A 9,542-nucleotide genomic window follows, 5' to 3' on the forward strand; every position below is an offset into this window, starting at 1 on the left:
CGATTTATATAGATCACTCATAATTTAAAATATACCATCTTAACAAAATAACTAAAAATTTAAAATTAAGAAGCTAAAAAAAATGTTGATAATTTATTATATTAACTTGCAAATAAATAAAAATTAACAAAATTACAACCTGCGCAACTAACGCAAACTAATATTAACATTTTGTGTCCCATAAGTATGAAAAAAAAAATACGATATAACAAAATTTATGACTGAAGTTATTTTCTCTAAATAGTAAAAACAATAAACATACAAGCCAAATAGGTGTAAACCAAACCCACGAGTATTGTGAGTGTCAGAGCTCAAGAAGTTAAATCTATTCTGTCGGACACGTAATGATTCCGAATATATGAGCATATTGGTACGAAGAGTTAAATCTATAGTAGTAATTTCCCGAATTTTATTTCTTAGATAAGTATGATTTATTTGTCTTTTCTTCAAATAAAAGGTTATTTATTATATAATGAGAGTTAAATGTTGTTATAATTTAAAAATTAAAAAATTACCAACATAATCAAATAACTTATAAATACGTTTTTTAATTATTTCACTAATGCAACAATATTAAATTCCTTATCTATCGCAATACATAAAGCCAATACATATAGTTGACCATGACTAAATCTGCATCATTTTTTTTTTGTATATTAACCCAACGATAACCTATTAAGTAAAGCAAACTATATGGACAAAACATAGATAAAATTTGTTTTAAAAAATCAAATAAATTCCCACTTAAATGAAAACAGTGTTGTTAATTCTATTAACTTTCCACTAAAATGCAAAACCGCTTTGTAACTTCTATAACCATAATAACACATCTTCCATTATCTCCATACACAGCAGTTTCGAATTTACTTTTCTATGTTTTTCTTGCTGTTCTGTTCTTCTCGTATCTTCAATTCTCTCGCATGCCTCCTCTTCCATTGGAATCATCCATTGCATTTGCAAATTTCTAATAGTAACTAATTTTACGCATATCATTCAAGTATATCTCTTCTTCTCTTTACTTTACTTGTCTAAAATAAAAGGAAATTAATTAGAAGCTAACATATGTTTAACTGGTGATGATAAATAATTTTCCTAATAGATCTTATTAGGATATGATGTATTCATTTACTATATACTTTGTTTAATTTTAGTTTTGGTCTCTGTTTGTATGTTGTTGTTTTGCGTATGTCTGTTAATACTGTACTTAGGTGGTCTGTCAAGCAGCCTAGCCTTATTTTAATCATTCATTTTAACAAATTTCATTGTGTTTAACCGACCATATGCAAATAATAATTTGAAATTGATCAATTACACTTAAAAAATCTGACTTGCAACACCTGGATAAAGATTTGTGGCCCATGAGGCACGAAACCGATTGGCTTCTAATAGAAGACTTCAATGAAGGCTGAAGGCACATTCTTCCAGGCACTGCATCTCGTAGTACGTTACCTCACTTAATGAATTAGATAAGATTCACAGAAGACATCCGCCGGTTTCGCACGCTATCCACTCTGTACGGGTTCTTGTTCCTCAGAATATCCCCTTCTTCGTCTGTGTTGGTGCCCTGACGAACAAATAGCCGAAGCTTCCGCCAAAGGTGATTGCCTTAGGGTTATCAAAGTGGCAGGAGAGCCGTCGCGGCCCATGGTAGGTTAACGATTCCGATTCTTTTATTGCGATTATTTGTCACTCTACTCTCCCCATCTTGTTTTAACTCTTACGCCGGCGGCTCCTGTGCCCTTATTTGCAGCGTTTGCCATTACCCAATGGGCTCCTCCCCAAAGATAGCAACCATCTGTATGTCACGGTCGCCGATGGGTCAAACCATACTTACAAGATTGCATGCAGCCCCAGGGGGTGGAAAGAGATCACTCTCGGTAGGGGATGGCAAAGGTTCTACCATGAAAACAAGCTACAACCATCTAACATTCTTCTGTTCAAGCACAAGGGCAGAGACGACTTCAGCGTTCGGATATTTCAGTCACCCGGTGTGGAAAGGACGTATGATATGTCCTGTGATGACTCCGGCGCCGTCACACCCCCCAGAGTGCCAAGGAAACGTAAACCCGCTACTCAAGCGCCCCGGCGTCGATCCGGCTGTATCAATGTCCCTAGGAGCGCAGCTGCAGCTGAGGTGGAGCAGACATTTCAGTCCGACCACCCCTTATTCATCATGCACATCACAAAAAGGCTCTTGGGCATCCACTTCCTGGTAATGGCTTTCCCCCTCCATGATATATACACCTGTTTCATTGTCGAGCCTTTGGGACCACATTATCTGTTTTGTTCCCCTGCTGTTCCCTCAATTGAAAGTGAATTGGCGGCCAACCAGGTCCGCATCAAATGTGTCTCTTTCGTGAGTACTTACTTTGTTTGCCAATGTCGCTTTTTACGTGGGCCATAGGTTGTGTCTTGTGCTGTGTGTTTGTTGTCAATGGTTGGCTATCTGCTGGGGCAGTTTTTGTCTTCAAATTCATTACTAAAATATGCTAATAAATGTCTGTTTTTGTCAAATAGTTATATTCATTACAGAAATTTGTGGGTAATGTATGTTGTTGTTAAAATCGTAAATTGCATTGTTTAGGGATATAGGCAGCGCAATGCATACTAATTGTTCATAATGCCATCTTCAGTAGTTGTGTTTGAATTGTGTTTGACATCATGCACATTGCAACAAATTGTGACACATCCCCTTAACCCCGTATCATTCTCCATTTTGGTTTGCGCAGCCGAATGTGCCGCACTTTGGAGACGACGTCAACGACGATGTCATGGTCACTCTGAGATTGGGGGAGATATCTGTCTGGGCCGTCTACGGAAGATACGTTGGCCAAAGAAGGCGCAATTGTGGCAGCATTAGCCAAGGGTGGGCGGAATTTTTGAGAAAGTGCAACATAACTGTGCCCAAGCTGGCCGTGTTTGAGATCTCCAGTACCCAGCCAGACGTGGAGCTGTTAGTCCAATTTGTTGATTTTGAATGAATCCCGCTGGGTCGAATGACATGCTTCATTTGTTACTTTGGATTGGCTATTTCGATTTGTCAAAAACTTTATGTCCTGTGTTGTGAATGCTGATCTGTTGCTACAGCTACACTTAACCCATTTTGTTCATGATCCAATGTTCTGTCCGTTAAGTAGGTAGTTTTGACACAGTCTATGTTCCGTAGATTAGTTTACAATTTCAATTCGCAAAGCACCACTGTTTAATCTCTACAGTTATTTGCCTTTTCAATTCACATAGCACCATGCATGGTCTCCAGACTCATTGAATTTAACGTCGCTGTCCTTTTCACTAGATTGTGTAGATTGTTGTTGCCCTTTTTATTTTTTAATCTTTTTCTGTTTTGTTAATTTGCACTGCAACCTTTAGTTGCGTTCCAGGAATGTTGTATCTGTCTGCATTGTTTTTTGTTTGGTCCTTCGCTTTGCGTATGTCAACTACGTCAAAGAGGAAAGTTTTAACTTTTTTACACTGGGACCTTGTCCTTTATCGTTACTCGAAGGTGCAAATTCGGATATTTCGTGTGATTCTGTCACCACTTTTTCACTAGAGAACAGAACATGTGTTTTGCGAGTTGTTTACTAGAAGAGAAACAGATGGTTTGCTAGGTTGGCTGGAAGCAATGCTTCTCTTCAAGTATTTGTTGTTAATCGTTTTTTTTTTATTTCATTTTATTATGCAGAAAATCATCTCTGCTTGTTAGTTGTATGGTTTCAAATAGTAGGTTCCCCTATCGAGTTGTTGAGAAACCATAGATGCATCGCTGCATTTAGTTGTTTATTGGTTGATTATCATACATCGCCACAACTTGCTTCCTCTATCAACGTAAAACTGCACTGTGCTATAAATTAATTAGATTTTCTGCGAAAGAAAGAAACTTACCTGTAAATAAGGTTTCAAAGAATGATCGTCTCGCCATTGCATCACACGATATCATTATCGAATTAACCATCTCTTTTGGCTGTTTCCCACGTATATTTGATCAGGGCATAGATGATATATACGTTTAGGTGTGGGTAGTTGTCATGATCTTTACTTCAAACCATGGGGGACTGCAATCAATCAAGCCTAATGTCGCAAATGGATTCAAGCATGTGTAACTTCGAGTCCAGCCTAGTTATCTCTTCCAGAAGATGCGCGCTTTTCCATCTGCAAAGCCTTAGCACGAAGGAAACAAGGGGTGGGTATTTAGGTGGGTATTTGGACGCTCCAACTTAGGTCGCATTAATTGAACGATTTCCTTTCTTTGGTGTGTAATGAGGTGTAGTTTTGTTCGAATTTCCCAGTAAGTGGTTTTGATTTCATTGTTTTTGAATTTTTTCATTTCTTGTGCTTTTGTTATTTTACGTTGTTTCGAATATCTGATAATTTGTGATTATCAGTGACATGTCCATGTTTCAGGTTGCAGCGGATAAAACGTTCGGAGTGGCCAAGTTTGTGTCTGGGCCAAGTTGTGGGTTATTTCAAGTTTGGGCCAGACTGGTGTTATTGGATTATGCCAATGCTCAGTCTCCCTTTTTTTAGGATATGGTCTTATTGCTTTATGAGGCAATGTGAAGCTCAACACATGAAATCCACTGGGAGGTTGTGGTTCGTGTTCACAGTGGTGTGATTGGGTGGCTAGGGTTGTGATTCAGGATAAGATTGCGTTATCTTATCCGAAGACAGAAAGATCCTAATGGGTGAATGTAGAAGGTTCCAAGCCACGATCAGGAATAATAAATAGCCTAACCCCAATTCAAGATAATTCAGAATCAATGGCGTCCTCTGCATCTGTTGTATCATCCGTTGGGGTTTGCTACCTAAGTCGTGGGGCCTATCTTCTGTCTACAATCAGGTGTGTGATATTTATGTTTGTTGCTGTCAAACTTCGTTTAAATTTGGTTATTCCGAAATCTTTTTGATAGAGGCTGAGACAGATGCAGTCCGACACCTTAAAAGAAAGATAGTTACTTTGTCAGACCTGGTTCTTGAAGATGATTGTAACTTGTTGTGAATGTCTTAGAGAAAGCTAGCAACACAATTTGAGAACCTCAAGTGAAGTATAGGATATATGTAAGTATTCATTTTTTTGACATCAAAGTGAGGAACCTGATTATATTTAGGCGCATTTGGATTGGTCGATGCAAAACCAAATAAAAAAAAATCTAATTCTTTTACCAACTTTTAATCAAGGCATGCATTTTAATTGTGTTCCTGTACTGTGTATGTCTGTTAGGTTGTTAAAAAAACAAAAAAACAAAAGTCGTTTCTATACAGCTATGTCATGTTGACTGTTGTTTTTGACATTCATACATCAATATAATCACTTATACATTCATTACATCATCAGGCACTTTCTGCTGCATGCCTTACCAGTTCAAAGCCTTATTTGAAGGGAAGGATAAATTAGTAGCTTGGTGGGAGTAAATAGAGCTTTATCTATAAGCAGGTGATGTTACACTTTGTATTCTACCTACTACATTGGTTATAATATGTTGGCATGGGTTTTGTTCCTGTCGCGGTCTCCTTTCTGAGAGTTTAAGTCGAAGCAAACAATTCAAACTTGTTGCATCTGGGATTTGTAAACTTGAATATTATTGGACCTACCATCCGGGGATAAAATAGAAGTAAAATGGAGGAAGAGAAAAGATTTTAGCGTTTGTTTGAATGAAGGACGATACGGAGCTGTATTGTTATCGGAGTGAAAGCAAGACTATTTCGTTGTTTTTGAGTACAACGGGGAATTTAAATTTAAATTCACGGTGATTCATTTGATTGACTCCGAACTTGATTATCCAAGTTTGATAAGTTTCCATGAAGATCACCACCGTGTGGGATATAATTTTCCAATTCATATGATGGTGATCATAATGGAAACCTTTGAAACTCGAGTAATCAATTTCGGAAGCAGTCGAACGGATCTCAGCGGCTTTAAATTTGGATTCTCCTGTGTACTTAAAAACCACGAGAAACTCTTGCTTTGGTTCCGATAACTCTACAGCTTTGTCTCAGGTCTCGTTCATTCAAACACTATAATTTTCGTTCTTGCTCCATTTTACTTCTATTTTATCCCAGTTGGTAGCTCCAATAATATTCGTTTCCGCATGCTTTTCGTAAGTCTCTGTTTATAAACTTTCGATGCAACCTCGTGATGTGGCCAACACGGTCTAACACGATTGTTGTTTGCACGATATCCAAGTCGACTGCATGAAATTAGAAGTTATATGATTTATAACCTTTTATCCCGTCGACCGGTTACGCCATAGATATTAACAACGCAGTAACTCTTTTTAACGTGAACGTCTTTGTTACTGCCTTTATGAGGAGGAGGCATATAGGTGGGTCCAACAAACCGCTGCGTGCGCACCAAACGTATATGGAACGGACCAGGAAGAATATGAATGTCATGCCTCCATGTCGGTTGGTATTTGGGTTGGAATCTTGTTTTCGTCAGGCATGAACGACACGTTTTGCAATTTGATGTGGCCAAATTTCACATTCTGGAGAAACATTCTGCGCAACATGAAAAAGAGGATTTTGTTGTAGAGGTACATATTTTCGCTGACCACAGGAGGCTACCCATATACAGCTTTTTTCCTCTAGTCTGTTGTGTTATTTGCACCTCTTTGCACAGTGGTCTTCCGTTTATACAATTTTTATCTCAAATGTGTGACTTGCATGACAGGTTGCCGTTGAACGAATTTCTCCATTCATCAGAGAATGGTGGATCTATAGAGGAAATGTGGGTCTGCTACATATGTAACAACCCTGTTGAACTGAATTTATCTCATCCCCAGTGTTCGCTCCAAGGAAGAAATACATTCTCCATCGGATGCATGAATGTTGGCAATCTATCCAGCAATCAACTATGCTTGGAATTTTACTTGTACATTTCGTGTCAAGTTGTCAACCATGCCATTCCTTTTCATCATCACGATTTCATCTAGTCTCGTTTTCGAGTTCCTAGCAGGGCTGAGAGATGAATTCAACTACTTATTGTACTACGTCCTCCACATTTGCACGTCTCGTTTAGCATCTGAAGCAATTATGCCTCTCCTTGTAGTTGTTTATCATTTCCCTGTTTGCATTTAATTATGTAGAAAATCTTCTCTGCTTGTCGCTTGTAGTTCTCAACCAGAGGGAACCAAATTTAGTGATTGATTTGGCTGACGTGCTTCATTGCATTTTGAAGTTAAATCCTTGTTGATGCCTTTTGCATTTCATATATCCGTTTTGAGGTCATCGTGTATTTTTTAGGTGGCAGGGTATTTGTTGTCAAAATCTTCGTCATTTTTTGAAGTTTGGCTCATTCACAGTCCACGATTGCACCACATCTTAAGGTGCTGGTGGTTATCTTTTGTTAATTTCTATGACCTTCCCACATCATCTTAGGTAATGATATCACGATAAAGGCTACAGTGGAGTTCCCACACACTTACACATCTAATTATTGGATGCTTTTCGTTTCAACGATCAGTTAGTACGCATTACCCTGTTTACTTCAGGCTGAAGGTGAGTAAAAATCAAATACGTGGTAGCAGCTGAAATTTGGGAGCATTTCTCGCACATTTCTGTCATATTCTTAGGATATCAGACATCAGCAAAAATAGGTCTTTTTTGCTGCCCTGACAATTTAATTTTCGAGCTTTTAATAGATTATTAGGCCGAACTACAAAAGATGTCAGTTAATCATGCTTGACAACACAATCGTTTGATTATTAAAGCTCACGAGAGTATTTTCAAACCAACCACCCCTCTGAGCAGTTTCCCAGACTCATTTTATCAGGACAAGTTAAGATGTTGGCTGAGGGACAAAATACTTCAAACATAGCATTGACCTTCTTTACTAGGACCAAGACACACATACTACCAAGGGACAAAGAGTAGTGAACCTTACTAAGTTGCAACCACGAAACTCGTACGCCTGGGTAGTTGCCATGCTTTTACGTTCAATCTACGGGGTGATGCATTCAAGGCTATTGTCGCAGATAGATTCCAGCATGTGAATCTTAGACTCCAGCCTTGCTATCTCGTCGTGAAGATGCGCGTTTTCCCGCTGCAAGGACTTAGCAAGAAGGTAGTTGAAGTCTCTGATCTCATTATCACTATTTGCCAAAAGGACCCTCAACATGCTGAAAGCAGCGTCCTCCCGCGCGTCATTCTCCAGGAACGTGTACCGACCCTTCGCCCGGACGTCTGGCCCAAAGGGGTTTCCAGGGATTATAACATTGACTGCATAAATGGGTCCCAGCTGGCGGTGAAATTTTTCCTCACGGAAGAAAGAAGGGCTTGGGATTTTAGCGTCGTAGCAATACATCAATAGCCAGAGCTCCATGCTGTTGCTAAGGGCGAAGTGATGCGACGCACACTCATCTGCTGGAATCAATGGTGCTCCTGGTGATCAAAACAAAACACGAAGAAGCTAAGGTGGTGTTTGATCCCTCATAAATCTATGGGAACGTTGTTACGAAGCTGTTAAATGGTTATTATGTATACATTCATGGAAAGGTATATCAGAGACTTACCACCAACAACAGATGCAACGCGTCCGTCGGACGTTGGGATCGTTCGGGGTTGCAGCGGGGGCGATTCCGCTGTGCCTGTCTCCGCCATAATTTCCATAGTTACCTCATCGTCCGCCCGCAGCGCTTCCATCCTTGCTTCATAGGCGTGAAGTGCGAGGACGTAACTATTGAACCCGGTGTACTCCGGTTCGGGGTGGTTGACGATCTGCCTGTTGGCTTCTTCAAAGGAGACGTATACCCCCGTGTTGTGTCCCTTCGTTACAACGAAATATGTGAACTGCTGCATGCTCCGCTCCATTGGGGCCGGACAAGCGTTGCTCAGTTAGTCTTTCTGGTGTTTTGGGGGTAGGATGATGTAGGGAATGAAATTTTGAGCGTTTTTTCCTACTCTCCCACTCAGAACAAATAATGCCCTTGTATGGTTATCGAGACTTCCTGAGGAAGCTTTGAAAGTGCTATTTTCGATAACAACACCCAAAAAGGCAGGAAGACAGCGTAATGTCTCTTCAAACGCGTCACATCAAATTTTTGGGGATGAATGATACGTCTGCCGTTATTCGACAAGCTTGCCCTTTCCGGATCATCTAGGATTAGGCGAGGAAATACTTGTGTACCCACGCAGTTTGCTTGCAAAGACATGAGCATTGGTGGCCCACGGAGTCTAGCTAGGGGGAAAGGGGATGTGGGTTCAAGTCCCGTTAATGGAAAGACGTCAGGAACCACCTCATCGTTGGTAATATAAGGATGTGACATCAGGTGATCGCACTCGTGTGTTCACTTGAACACGAATACAGTAAAACCTTTAACCAACGATTTTCCTATAGTGCATAAAGAAAACCTGTGTGCAAGCATGTTGGTGTCGACCGATTTTTTTTGTAGGAGTTGTTTGTTATAGAGTTTTTTATAGCCTTTTATCTTATTACATAGAAGATTCATATTTATTTTGAGTGAGACTATTAGGAGGGTTAGGTGTAATTTAATTGAATCAGACTTTATATTAATTATTCGAATGTAAGCAAATTTAAAGTGTTACCA

Source organism: Arachis ipaensis, chromosome B10, assembly GCF_000816755.2.
Source record: "Arachis ipaensis cultivar K30076 chromosome B10, Araip1.1, whole genome shotgun sequence".
Taxonomy (NCBI): domain Eukaryota; kingdom Viridiplantae; phylum Streptophyta; class Magnoliopsida; order Fabales; family Fabaceae; genus Arachis; species Arachis ipaensis.